Raw genomic sequence first — 15,154 nt, 5'->3', positions numbered from 1 at the left:
AAACCCTGAAGTGCTAATGTCCTCCTGCTGGCCTGACACTTTGAAGGTTTGAGCTACTCTGTGTGAATCACCCCACTCAATGGGTCTTCATTCTAGGAAGCAAGCCGGCTAGACAGTAAAACATCAGTGGCTGCTCCCAATGCTACACTCCGTGTTTCCAAAATTACTACACTTTATGGCCAGAAGAGACCTTTAGAGCATCTAATCTAAGCCCCTGCATATCATGGGCTTCCTGTATAGTACAATAGTAACTTTTTGGGCACAAACATTCCAGAAAGGTATCTAGTCTAAATTAAATGACATTAAGAGATGGAGAATCCATCACTTTCCCTTTTAGTGAGTGCCAGGGGGCTCCATTTCCCCTTCCACTAGCTCCCCATTTACAGTGAGCCAGAGCAGTACCTGCAGCAGGGAGCGGGAGTTCCTGAAGGCCTCAGAGGCGCAGCCCCTGCAGTGTCTCAGGCACGTGGCGTAAGTGCAGGATGATGCGGAGCTGGTGCATCATTTTGGCCCTGACGTCCTCCTGCTGCAAGGGAAGGAGAACCTGTCAGAGACTCAAACGCCCCGAGGAATCAGGGGGAATTAAGGGAACCTGGAACCAGCAGTATTTCCACCCAGCACCTGCCCATCAATGAGAGATGAATTCACCTCCTGAACCCCAAAATGGAGTCTTCTTGTCCTTTCTAGAAACCTCCAGAGCCAACCCCCCTCCTTGTAGGGTGAGCTCCTGCTACCTCCTGCTCAGTGCCCTTCACAGATATTCCACCTCCAAACCACAGCTCAAGTCATCAGAACCCTCTTCTCCACCCCGACACAGGTTGGGCAGGGAGGCGGCTCTAACAGGGTGTGCAGGAGGGATTCTGACAGCAGTGAAGTGGGTTGCAGGGAGGTTGAGATCTTGACCCAAGTCATCCCAGACACTAATGCTTAGTCACACAATGGCAGCATCTACTGTCAGTGGGGTCCAAGCACTATTTCAACCCCACAGTTTTGGATCAACTCCCCACAAGGGGAGGAGAAGAGAACCATCAGCACCACACACACACACACACACACACACACACACACACACACACACACACACACCACTCCTGGTGGTGTGAGGGGAACAAGAGAAAGGACAAAAGAAGTAAGAGATGAAGAGAAAGGAAGGAGGGATGGAGGAAAAGGTAAAAGGAAAAGGACAAACCCTAATGTCCCCATGTCGGACATCAGGAATGGTAACATACATAAGCCAGTATGTGAACACTTCAATCTCCCTGGTCATTCTATTACAGATTTAAAAGTCACTATCATTGAACAAAAAAAACTTCAGAAACAGACTTCAAAGAGAAACAGCAGAACTAAAATTCATTTGCAAATTCAACACCATTAATCTGGGCTTGAATAGGGACTGGGAGTGGCTGGCTCACTACAGAAGCAGCTTTTCCTCTCCTGGAATTGACACCTCCTCATCTATTATTGGGAGTGGACTACATCCACCCTGATTTTTGAATTGGCCCTGTCAACACTGGTTCTCCACTTGTGAAGTAACTCCCTGCTCTCCATGTGTCAGTATATAATGCCTGCATCTGTAACTTTCACTCTATGCATCCGAAGAAGTGAGGTTTTTACTCACGAAAGCTTATGCCCAAATAAATCTGTTAGTCTTTAAGGTGCCACCAGACTCCTTGTTGTTTTTGTAGATACAGACTAACATGGCTACCCCCTGATACTTGACACCATGCAAGGCACTAAATTTAGCCGTATGGAGTGGAAATCCATCAACCTCAACAAAAAACTTGCACAGATACAGACAGACATCATCTTCCTCTCCAAATGCAAACAGATGGACATCATACCAAAAGGACGGAAGGTAAAAAATCCATTGCAATCAACATACTACACTGAGTATGGTGAGAGATTGTGCCACACACTCTCTCAAAGAAACTGAGGAACCACCTGATCAGCATCCTGTACAGCAGACAGGAGAAGATCAAGAATGAGCTCTCAGAACTGGAGACTCTCATACAATACCAGCCTTCTACACAAACTTCCACGTGGCTGGACTTTACAAAAATGAGACAAGCCATTTACAATGCACACTTCACTTCTCTACAGAGGAAAAAGGACTGTAAGTTATCTAAACTAATACCTGCCACTAGGGGCTATAACAATGGTACCCTCAACTCATCTAACAACATTGTCAATCTTTCCAACCACACGCTTAGCCCAGCAGAAGAGTCTGTCCTATCTCGGGGACTCTCTTTCTGTCCCACCGTCCCCACGAACATGATACAGTTCTGCAGTGATCTGGAAGCCTACTTTCCTCGTCTCCGACTCAAGGAATATTTTCAACGCACCACTGAACAGTGCACTGACCCACAGGAACCCTCCTACCAACACTACAAAAAGAAGAATTCTGCGTGGACTCCTCCTGACGGTCGAAATGACAGACTGGACCTCTACATAGAGTGTTTCCGCAGACGTGCACAGGCTGAAATTGTGGACAAACAACATCACTTGTCCCATAACCTCAGCCGTACAGAACGCAATGCCATCCACAGCCTCAGAAACAACTCTGACATTATCATCAAAGGGGCTGACAAAGGAGGTGCTGTAGTCATAATGAACAGGTCAGATTACGAACAGGAGGCTGCCAGGCAATTCTCCAAGACCACATTCTACAGGCCACTATCCACTGATCCCACTGAGGAATACCAAAAGAAACTACACCATCTGCTCAAGAAACTCCCAGCTACAGTACGGGAACAAATCTACATGGACACCCCCGCAGAACCCCGACCAGGGGTATTCTATCTGCTACCCAAGATCCATAAACCCGGAAACCCTGGACGCCCCATCATCTCAGGCATTGGCACTCTGACAGCAGGATTATCTGGCTATTTGGCCTCTCTCCTCAGGCCCTATGCTACCAGCACTCCCAGCTATCTTCGAGACACCACCAACTTCCTGAGGAAACTACAATGCATTGATGTTCTTCCTGGAAACACCATACTGGCCACCATGCATGTAGAAGCACTTTATACCAATATTCTACATGAGGATGGACTACAAGCTGTCAGGAACAGTATCCCTGATGAGGCCACAGCAAGCCTGGTGGCTGAGCTTTGTGACTTTGTCCTCACCCACAACCACTTCAGATTTGGAGACAACTTATACCTTCAAGTCAGTGGCACTGCTATGGGTACTCGCATGGCCCCACAGTATGCCAACATTTTTATGGCTGACTTAGAACAACGCTTCCTCAGCTCTCGTCCCCTAGTGCCCCTCCTCTACTTGCGCTACATTGACGACATCTTCATCATATGGACCCACGGAAAGGAGGCCCTTGAAGAATTCCACCTGGACTTCAACAATTTCCACCCCACCATCAACCTCAGCCTGGACCAGTCCACACAAGAGATCCACTTCCTGGACACTACAGTACAAATAAGTGATGGTCACATAAACACCACCTTATACCGGAAACCTACTGACCGCTATACGTACCTACATGCCTCCGGCTTCCATCCAAGACACATCACACGATCCATTGTCTACAGCCAAGCCCTAAGATACAACCGAATTTGCTCCAACCCCTCAGACAGAGACAAACACCTACAAGATCTTTATCAAGCATTCGTAAAACTACAATACCCATCTGGGGAAGTGAGGAAACAGATTGACAGAGCAAGACGGGTACCCAGAAATCACCTACTACAGGACAGGCCCAACAAGAACAATAACAGAACACCACTGGCCATCACATACAGCCCCCAGCTAAAACCTCTCCAGCGCATTATCCACGATCTACAACTGTCATAACTATAAAGGGAAGGGTAATAGCTGTCCTGTGTACAGTACTATAAATCCCTCCTGGCCAGGGACTCCAAAATCCTTTTCCCTGTAAAGGGTTAAGAAGCTCAGGTACCTGGCTGGCATCTGACCGAAAGGACCAATAAGGGGACAAGATACTTTCAAATCTTGGGGGGGGAAGGCTTTTGTTTGTGTTCTTTGTTTGGGAGTGTGTTCGTTCTCGGGGACTGAGAGGGACCAGACATCAATCCAGGTTCTCCACATCTTTCTAAGCAAGTCTCTCCTATTTCAAACTTGTAAGTAAATAGCCAGGCAAGGCGTGTTAGTTTTCCTTTGTTTTCTCAACTTGTAAATGTACCTTTTACTAGAGTGTTTCTCTTTGTTTGCTGTACTTTGAACCTGAGACTAGAGGGGAGTCCTCTGAGCTCTTTAAGTTTGATTACCCTGTAAGGTTGATTTCCATACTGATTTTACAGAGATGATTTTTACCTTTTTCTTTAATTAAAAACCTTCTTTTTAAGAACCTGATTGATTTTTTTCCTTGTTTTAGATCCAAAGGGGTTTTGGATCTTGATTCACCAGGAGTTGGTGGGAGGAAGGAGGGGAATGGTTAATTTCCCCTTGTTTTAAATCCAAGGGGTTGGATTTGTTTTCACCAGGGATTTGGTGAAGGTTTTTCAAGGTTTCCCAGGGAGGGAATCCATTGAAAATGGTGGCAGCCGAACCAGAGCTAAGCTGGTAATTAAGCTTAGAAGTTTTTATGCAGGCCCCTACATTTGTACCCTAAAGTTCAAAGTGGGGATCTCAGTCCTGACAACAACCTATCCTGGAAAATGATCCCTCACTCTCACAGACCTTGGGAGGCAGGCCAGTCCTCGCTTACAGACAACCCCCCAACCTGAAGCAAATACTCACCAGCAACTACACACCACACCACAGAAACACCAACCCAGGAACCTATCCCCGTAGCAAACCTCGTTGCCTACTCTGTCCCCATATCTACTCTGGCAACAGCATCAGAGGACCCAACCACATCAGCCACACCATCAGGGACTCATTCACCTGCACATCCACTAATGTCATATATGCCATCATGTGCCAGCAATGCCCCTCTCCCATGTACATTGGCCAAACCGGACAGTCCCTCCGCAAAAGAATAAATGGACACAAATCGGACATCAGGAGTGGTAACATACATAAGCCAGTAAGTGAACACTTCAATCTCCCTGGTCATTCTATTACAGATTTAAAAGTCACTATCATTGAACAAAAAAACTTCAGAAACAGACTTCAAAGAGAAACAGCAGAACTAAAATTCATTTGCAAATTCAACACCATTAATCTGGGCTTGAATAGGGACTGGGAGTGGCTGGCTCACTACAGAAGCAGCTTTTCCTCTCCTGGAATTGACACCTCCTCATCTATTATTGGGAGTGGACTACATCCACCCTGATTTTTGAATTGGCCCTGTCAACACTGGTTCTCCACTTGTGAAGTAACTCCCTGCTCTCCATGTGTCAGTATATAATACCTGCATCTGTAACTTTCACTCTATGCATCCGAAGAAGTGAGGTTTTTACTCACGAAAGCTTATGCCCAAATAAATCTGTTAGTCTTTAAGGTGCCACCAGACTCCTTGTTGTATTCCTAATATCCCCAGTGATTCTACGGGACAAAATCCCAGGGAGGGAATAAAATTCTGCCACCTTAAACTAGTGTTTTCCATGCCTAGAATTCAGATGGCACCAGGTGGATCAGACTGAACAGGTTACAAACCTCTCCGAGGCACTTACTTTCTCAACAGGGACTTCTGTTTTCTAGTAAAATGGGTAAAAGGAAAGGAGAAAACTCGAAAGAGGCTCCTGCTCACACTCACATATGTGAACCCTAATACTCTCTCAGTCCTCAAAGAGAGCTCGAGAAGGAGACTTGCTGAAGCAAAGCCACAGGGGTCTCTGAGGTTTCCCTGGCCATGCGCCCCTGTCCTGCCTCGCTGATGGCAGCATCTCTCTCTGAGGTTACCACCTCCCTAACACCTTTGACCAATATGCTGAGGTCCTGCAAAAGGCCTTTGTGATGTCACTGCCACACCCACCCATCCCCTGAAGTGCTAATATCCTGCTGCTGGCCTGACACTTTGAAGGTTTGAGCTACTCTCTGTGGATCACCCCACTCAATGCGTCTTCATTCTAGGAAGCAAGCCGGTTAGACAGTAAAACATTAGAGGCTGCTCCCAATGCTACACTCAGTGTTTCCAAAATTAATACACTTTATGGCCAGAAGAGACCTTTAGAGCATCTCATCTAACCCCCTGCATATCATAGGCTTCCTGTATAGGACAATAGTTACTTTTTGGGCACAAACATTCCAGAAAGGCATCTAGTTTCATTCAATGACTTCAAGAGATGGAGAATCCACCACTTTCCCTTTCACTGAGTGCCAGGGGGCTCCATTTCCCCTTCCACTAGCTCCCCATTTACAGTGAGCCAGAGCAGTACCTGCAACAGGGAGCGGGAGTTGCTGAAGGCCTCAGAGGCACAACCCCTGCAGTGTCTCTGGCACCTGGCGAAAGTGATGGATGATGCGGAGCTGGTGCCTCACTTTGGCCGTGACGTCCTGCTGCAAGGGAATGAGAACCAGTCAGACTCAAACGCCCCGAGGAATCAGGGGGAATTAAGGGCACCTGGAACCAGCAGTATTTCCACTCAGCACCTGCCCAACACTGAGGGATGAATTCACCTCCTGAATCCCAGAATGGAGTCTTCTTGTCCTTTCTAGTAACCTCCAGTGCCAATCCCCCTCCTAATAGGGTGAGCTTCTGCTACCTCCCCCTCAGTGTCCTTGACAGCTGTTCCACCTCCAAACCACAGCTTAAGTCATCAGAAACCTCTTCTAGACCCCCACCAAGGTTGGGCTGGGAGGCGGGTCTAGCAGTGGGGGCAGGAGGGATTCTGGCAGCAGTGAAGTGGGTTGCGGGGAGGTTGAGATCTTGCCCAAGTCATCCGAGACACTAACGCTAAGCCACAGGATGGCAGCATCTAGTGTCTGTGGAGTCCAAGCACTATTTCAACCATACAGTTTTGGATCAACTCCCAACAAGGGGAGGTGAAGAGCACCCCCAGCAACACACACACAAACACACCCACCCACCACTCCTGGTGGTGGGAGGGGAACAGGAGAAAGGACAAAAGAAGTAAGAGATGAAGAGAAAGGAAGGAGGGATGGAGGAAAAGGTAAAGCGAAAAGAACAAACCCTAATGTCCCCAGTGATTCTAAGGGGCAAAATCCCAGGGAGGGAATAAAATTCTGCCACCTTAAACTAGTGTTTTCAATGCCTAGAATTCAGCTGGCACGAGATAGATCAGACTGAGCAGGTTCCAAAACCTCTTGGAGGCTCTTACCTTCTCAACAGGGACGTCTCTTTTCTAGTAAAATCAGTTAAAGGGAAGGAGAAAACTGGAAAGAGGCTCCTGCTCGCACTCACATACGTGAACCCTAATACTCTCTCAGTCCTCAAAGAGAGACCTCGAGAAGGAGACTTGCTGAAGCAAAGCCACAGGGGTCTCTGAGGTTTCCCTGGCCCTGCCCCCTGTCCTGCCTGGCTCATGTCAGCATCTCTCTCTGAGGTCACCACTTCCCTAACACCTTTGACCAGTACGCTGAGGTCCTTGAAAAAGCCTTTGTGATATCACTGCCACACCCAACCAAACCCTAAAGTGCTCATGTCCTGCTGTTGGCCTGACACTTTGAAGGTTTGAGCTACTCTCTGTGGATCACCCCAAAAAATGCATCTTCATTCTAAGAAGCAAGCTGGCTAGACAGTAAAATATCAGAGGCTGCTCCCAATGCTACACTCAGTGTTTCCAAAATTAGTAGACTTTATGGCCACAAGAGACCTTTAGAGCATCTCATCTAACCCCCTCCATATCATAGGCTTCCAGTATAGTATAATAGTTACTTTTTGGGCACACACATTCCAGAAAGGCATCTAGTCTTCATTCAATGACATCAAGAGATGGAGAATCCACCACTTTCCCTTTCAGTGAGTGCCAGGGGGCTCCATTGCCCCTTCCTCTAGCTACCAATTTACAGTCAGCCAGAGCAGTAACTGCAGCAGGGAGCGGGAGTTGCTGAAGGCCTCAGAGGCACAACCCCTGCAATGTCTCTGGCACCTGGCGCAAGTGCCGGATGATGCGGAGATAGTGAATCGCTTTGGCCGTGACGTCCTCCTGCTATAAGGGAACGAGAACCTGTCAGAGACTCAAACGCCCCGAGGAATCAGGGGGAATTAAGGGCACCTGGAACCAGCAGTATTTCCACCCAGCACCTGCCCACCACTGAGGGATGAATTCACCTCCTGAACCCCAGAATGGAATCTTCTTGTCCTTTCTAGTAACCTCCAGTGCCAACCCCCCTCCTTGTAGGGTGAGCTCCTGCTACCTCCCCGTCAGTGCCCTTGACAGCTGTTCCACCTCGAAACCACACCTCAAGTTATCAGAACCCTCTTCTCCACCCCCACCCAGGTTGGGCAGGAGGCGGCTCTAGCAGGGGGGGCAGGAGGGATTCTGGCAGCAGTGAAGTGGGTTGTGGGGAGGTTGAGATCTTGCCCCAAGTCATCCCAGAAACTAATGATAAGCCACACGATGGCAGCATCTAGTGTCAGTGGAGTCCAAGCACTATTTAAACCCCACAGTTTTCGATCAACTTTCCACAACGGGAGGTGAAGAGCACCCCCCAGCAACACACACACACACCTGCAGTGTCTCACGCAGCTGGCGCAAGTGCCAGATGATGTGGAGCTGGTGCATCGCTTGGGCCGTGACATCCTCCTGCTGCAAGGGAACGGGAACCTGTCAGAGACTCAAACGCCCCGAGGAATCAGGGGGAATTAAGGGCACCTGGAACCAGCAGCATTTCCACCCAGCACCTGCCCACCACTGAGGGATGAATTCACCTCCTCAACCCCAGAATGGAGTCTTCTTCTCCTGTCTAGTAACCTCCAGTGCCAACCCCACTCCTTGTAGGGTGAGCTCCTGCTACCTCCCCCTCAGTGCCCTTGACAGCTGTTCCACCTCCAAACCACAGCTCAAGTTATCAGAACCCTCTTCTCCACCCCCACCCAGGTTGGGAAGGGAGGCGGCTCTAGCAGTTGCGGTTGAAAAGGATTCTAAAAGGAGCAGGTAAGAACCCCTTGATAATCCTTCATGTAGGAACAAATGACACGGCTAGGTTCTCGTTAGAGAGGATCAAGGGAGATTATGCCAGGCTGGGGAAGACGCTCAAGGAGATAGAGGCTCAGATTATCTTTAGTGGGATTCTGCCCGTTCCAAGGGAAGGGCAGCAAAGGGCTGATAGGATTGTGAGAATAAATAGTTGGCTAAGGGAGTGGTGCTATAAGGAGGGCTTTGGGATGTATGGCCACTGGGAGGCTTTCGGGGACAGACACCTGTTCTCGCGGGATGGGCTTCACCTAAGTAGGGAAGGAAATAGACTTCTGGGAGGGAGGCTAGCTCATCTTATCAAAAGAGCTTTAAACTAGGAAGTTTGGGGAGACGGTTGGGAGATGCACAGTTAATCTCCACGCCAGATTACAGTATGGAGAAGGTGAGTAAAATGAGAGGAGACATAGCCGGGGAGATGAGATTGGACATAGGAAGGACAGGGGGGACGGACACAAGGAGGCCCGCAACATATAGTGCTACTAATGGGAGACAGGCTAAACGACATACATTAGGGTGTCTATACACCAATGCCAGAAGCCTAGGTAATAAAATGGAGGAATTGGAGCTCTTGGTCCAAGAGCTGAAACCAGATATCGTAGGAATAACAGAAACGTGGTGGAATGGCAGTCACGACTGGAACACAGGTATGGAGGGGTATGCGCTGTTTAGGAAAGACCGGAACAAAGGTAAAGGTGGGGGGGTGGCATTGTATGTCAATAGTGAAATAAGCTGTAAAGAAATAATAGTTGATGGATTAGACAATACTGAGTCCATCTGGGCAATACTCACACTGGGTAATAGGACTACTAGAGCCTCTCCGGGGATAGTGCTTGGAGTGTGCTATAGACCGCCGGGATCAACCCAGGATATGGATAAGGAACTATTTAATGTGTTTAGAGAAGTAATTACTAATAGAAACTGTGTAATTATGGGGGACTTTAACTTCCCGGATATAGATTGGGGAACAAACGCTAGTAGCAATAATAGGGCTCAGATGTTCCTAGATGTGCTTGCTGATCAATTCCTCCATCAAGTGGTAGCTGAACCGACGAGGGGGGAGGCCATTTTAGATTTGATTCTGGTAAGTAGTGAGGACCTCGTTGAGGAAGTGGTAGTAGGGGACAATTTGGGCTCCAGTGATCATGAGCTAATTCGGTTTAAAATACATGGAAGGAGTAACAGAATTAAGTCAAAGATTAGGGTTTATAATTTTAAAAAGGCCAATTTTAACAAATTAAGGGGACTGGTAAGGGAAGTGGATTGGGCAAACATATTAATGAATTTAAAGGCAGAAGAAGCCTGGGATTACTTTAAGTTAAAGATGCATGAGCTGTCAGAGGCCTGTATTCCAAAAAAGGGAAAAAGATTACTAAGCAAGAGATTTAGACCGAGCTGGATGAGCGACCGACTCAAAGGGGCGATTAGGAAAAAACAGAAAGCGTACAAAGAGTGGAAGAGGGGAGGGATCAGTAAGGAAATGTACCTAAGTGAAGTCAGAGAATGTAGAGATAGAGTGAGAAAGGCCAAAGGCCGTGTAGAGTTGGACCTAGCGAGGGGAATTAAAAGCAATAGTAAGAGGTTTTACAGCCACATAAATAGGAAGAAAGCAAAGAAGGAAGAAGTGGGACCGCTGAAGACTATTGCCGGAGAGGAGATTAAAGACAATCTAGGCATGGCGCAATATCTCAATGAATATTTTGCATCGGTGTTTAATGAGGCCAATGAAGGGATTAGGGATACTAGCACCACTACAGAGGGGCGTTCAGGATGGGGGATTACCGTATCCGAGGTAGAAACAAAACTTGAACACCTTAATGAGGCTAAGTCGGGAGGACCGGATGATCTTCATCCGAGAATATTGAAGGAATTGGCGCGGGAAATAGCAGGCCCGTTAGCGATAATATTTAATGAATCTGTAAACTCGGGGGTGGTTCCGTTAGACTGGAGAATAGCTAATGTGGTTCCTATTTTCAAGAAAGGGAAAAAAAGTGATCCGGGTAACTACAGACCTGTTAGTTTAACATCTGTAGTGTGCAAGGTGTTAGAGAAAATTCTGAAAGAGAAACTAGTTGAGGACCTGGAGATTAGTGGCAATTGCGATAAATTACAACATGGTTTTACGAAGGGCAGATCGTGCCAAACGAATCTGATCTCCTTCTTTGAGAAAGTAACGGATTTATTAGATAAGGGAAATGCGGTGGACCTAATATACCTGGATTTCAGTAAAGCGTTTGATACTGTACCCCATGAGGAATTATTGGTTAAACTGAAAAACATGGGGATCGATATGAAAATCCAGAGGTGGATAAGGAATTGGTTAATGGGGAGAATGCAGCGGGTCGTATTAAAGGGTGAACTGTCAGGTTGGAGGGAGGTTACTAGTGGAGTGCCTCAAGGTTCGGTTTTGGGACCCATCTTATTTAATCTATTTATAACTGACCTCGGAACCGATTGCAGGAGTGGGCTGATAAAGTTTGCGGATGATACGAAGGTGGGAGGCGTTGTAAATTCGGAAGAGGATAGGGATATCCTGCAGGGAGACTTGAATGAGCTTGTGAATTGGAGTATCAGAAATAGGATGAAATTTAATAGTGAAAAGTGTAAGGTGATGCATTTGGGGATGACTAATAACAATTTTAGTTACAAGATGGGGACGCATTGGTTAGAAGTAACGGAAGAGGAGAAGGACCTAGGGGTCCTTGTAGCCCGCAGGATGACTATGAGTCAACAATGTGACGTGGCGGTGAAAAAAGCCAATGCTGTCTTGGGATGCATTAGGCGAGGTATATCTAGTAGGGATAAGGAGGTCTTGCTTCCGTTGTACAAGGCGCTGGTGAGACCTCATTTGGAATACTGTGTGCAGTTCTGGTCTCCCATGTTTAAAAAAGACGAACTCAAACTGGAACGGGTGCAGAGAAGGGCCACTAGGATGATCAGAGGAATGGAAAACCTGTCGTATGAAAGGAGACTAGAGGAGCTTGGGTTGTTTAGTCTGACAAAGCGAAGGCTGAGAGGGGATATGATTGCTATCTTTAAATATATTAGAGGGATTAATACAAGGGAGGGAGAAGAATTATTCCAGCTTAGTACTAACGTGGATACAAGAACGAATGGATATAAACTGGCCGTGGGGAAGTTCAGGCTTTAAATTAGACGAAGGTTTCTGACCATCAGAGGGGTGAAATATTGGAATGGCATTCCGAGGGAGACGGTGGGGGCGAGGGACCTGTCTGGTTTTTTAAGATTAAGTTAGATAAGTTTATGGAGGGAATGGTTTAATGGTAAAACATAGTAGTAAAGAAAACCAAGCAATGGTAGGTAAATAGCATAATGGCTAACAGGGATCAGGATGGAGACTCTTGCCTATATGCTCGGGGTCTTACTGATAGCCATATTTGGGGTCGGGAAGGAATTTTCCTCCAGGGCAGATTGGCTGAGCCTCTGGAAGTTTTTCGCCTTCTTCCGCAGCATGGGGCAGGGATCTCTAGCAGGAGGGTCTCTGCCGAATGAAGTCACTAGTAACAGGATTGGGGACTTCAGCAGCAGAGTCCAGGGAAGGGGTAGGGACGGTTTTATGGCCTGCAGCATGCAGGGGGTCAGACCAGATGATCATAATGGTCCCTTCTGACCTTAAAGTCTATGAGTCTATGAGTCTATGAGCAGGGGGGGCAGGACGGATTCTGCCAGAAGTGAAGTGTGTTGCGGGGAGGTTGAGATCTTGCCCCAAGTCATCCCAGACACTAATGCTAAGCAACAGGATGGCAGCATCTAGTGTCAGTGGAGTCCAAGCACTATTTCAACCCCACAGTTTTCGATCAACTTCCCACAAGGGGAGGTGAAGAGCACCCCCAGCAACACACACACACACACACACACACACACCACCACTGGTGGTGGGAGGGGAACAGGAGAAAGGACAAAAGAAGTAAGAGATGAAGAGAAAGGAAGGAGGGATGGAGGAAAAGGTAAAACAAAAAGGACAAACCCTAATATCCCCAGTGATTCCACGGGACAAAATCCCAGGGAGGGAATAAAATTCTGCCACCTTGAACTAGTGTTTTCAATGCCTAGAATTCAGCTGGCACTAGGTGGATCAGACTGAACAGGTTACAAACCTCTCCGAGGCTCTTACCTTCTGAACAGGGATGTCTGCTTTCTAGTAAAATCAGTAAAAGGAAAGGAGAAAATGCGAAAGAGGTTCCTCTTCGCACACACCTACGTGAACCCTAATACTCTCTCAAAGAGAGACCTCGAGAAGGAGACTTGCTGAAGCAAAGCCACAGGGGTCTCTGAGTTTTCCTTGGCCCTGCGCCCCTGTCCTGCCTGGCTGATGTCAGCATCTCTCTCTGAGGTCACAACCTTCCCACCACCTTTGACCAATAAGCTGAGGTCCTGCAAAAGGCCTTTGTGATGTCACTGCCACACCCACCCATCCTCTGAAGTGCTAATGTCCTGCTGCTGGCCTGACACTTTGAAGGTCTGTGGATCACCCCACTCAATGCGTCCTCATTCTAGGAAGCAAGCCGGCTAGACGGTAAAACATCAGAGGCTGCTCCCAATGCTACACTCAGTGTTTCCAAACTTAGGGGACTTTATGGCCACAAGAGACCTTTAGAGCATCTCATCTAACCCCCTGCATATCATAGGCTTGCTGTATAGTACAATAGTTACTTTTGGGGCACACACATTCCAGAAAGGCATCTAGTCTTCCTTCAATGACATCAAGAGATGGAGAATCCACCACTTTCCCTTTTAGTGAGTGCCAGGGGGCTCCATTTCCCCTTCCACTAGCTCCCCATTTACAGTGAGCCAGAGCAGTACCTGCAGCAGGGAGCGGGAGTTGCTGATGGCCTCAGAGGCACAGCCCCTGCAGTGTCTCAGGAATCTGGCGCAAGTGCCGGATGATGCGGAGCTGGTGCATCACTTTTGGCCGTGACGTCCTCCTGCTGCAAGGGAACGAGAACCTGTCAGAGACTCAAACGCCCCGAGGAATCAGCAGGAATTAAGGGCACCTGGAACCAGCACTACTTCCACCCATCACCTGCCCACCACTGAGGGATAAATTCACCTCCTGAACCCCAGAATGGAGTCTTCTTGTCCTTTCTAGTAACCTCCAGTGCCAACCCCCCTCCTTGAAGGATGAGCTCCTGCTATCTCCCCCTCAGTGCCCTTGACAGCTGTTCCACCTCCAAACCACAGCTCAAGTTATTAGTACCTTTGGACACAGACTGGCTAACCTAGTGAGGAGGACTTTAAACTAGGTTCGACGGGGACAGGTGAGCAAAGCCCACAGGTAAGTGGGGAACATGGAGACCGGGGAGATGGGTCAAAAACGAGAGGGAGTGTGGGCTATATTGTCAGAGGGAAAGGAGGGTCAGGACAAAACTGGGAGGAAAGATCAAACCAGTATCTTAGATGCCTATATACAAATGCGAGAAGTATGGGCAATAAGCAGGAAGAACTGGAAGTGCTAATAAATAAATACAACTATGACATTGTTGGCATCACTGAAACTTGGTGGGATAATACACATGATTGGAATGTTGGTGTGGATGGGTACAGCTTGCTCAGGAAGGATAGACAGGGGAAAAAGGGAGGAGGTGTTGCCTTCTTTATTAAAAATGTACACACTAGGACTGAGGTAGAGATGGACATAGGAGACGGAAGTGTTGAGAGTCTCTGGGTTAGGCTAAAAGGGGTAAAAAACAAGGGAGATGTCATGCTAGGAGTCTACTACAGGCCACCTAACCAGGTGGAAGAGGTGGATGAGGCTTTTTTTAAGCAACTAACAAAATCATCCAAAGCCCAAGATTTGGTGGTGATGGGGGACTTCAACTATCCGGATATATGTTGGGAAAATAACACAGCGGGGCACAGACTATCCAACAAATTCCTGGACTGCATTGGAGACAACTTTTTATTTCAGAAGGTTGAAAAAGCTACTGGGGGGAAGCTGTTCTAGACTTGATTTTAACAAATAGGGAGGAACTTGTTGAGAATTTGAAAGTAGAAGGCAGCCTGGGTGAAAGTGAGCATGAAATCATAGAGTTTGCAATTCTAAGGAAGGGTAGAAGGGAGAACAGCAAAATAGAGACAATGGATTTCAGGAAGGCAGATTTTGGTAAGCTCAGAGA

At 47.6% G+C, this 15,154-nt stretch overlaps 1 long non-coding RNA gene across 1 annotated transcript; it reads right to left on the bottom strand.

The window, feature by feature from the left end:
* Positions 1-7,909: 7,909 nt before the first annotated feature.
* On the bottom strand, positions 7,910-13,955 carry LOC135977738 (uncharacterized). The gene is made up of 3 exons (XR_010595155.1): positions 13,842-13,955; positions 8,553-8,630; positions 7,910-8,030 (listed from the first exon to the last, which is right to left on the bottom strand). It is a non-coding gene; the product is annotated as an uncharacterized LOC135977738 (long non-coding RNA).
* Positions 13,956-15,154: the final 1,199 nt, after the last annotated feature.

Source organism: Chrysemys picta, unplaced genomic scaffold (genome assembly GCF_011386835.1).
Source record: "Chrysemys picta bellii isolate R12L10 unplaced genomic scaffold, ASM1138683v2 scaf21, whole genome shotgun sequence".
In the NCBI taxonomy this organism is placed as follows: Eukaryota; Metazoa; Chordata; order Testudines; family Emydidae; genus Chrysemys; species Chrysemys picta.
The sequence above is the reverse complement of the archived record's forward strand: the minus strand, read 5'-3'. Positions and strand labels throughout refer to the sequence as shown.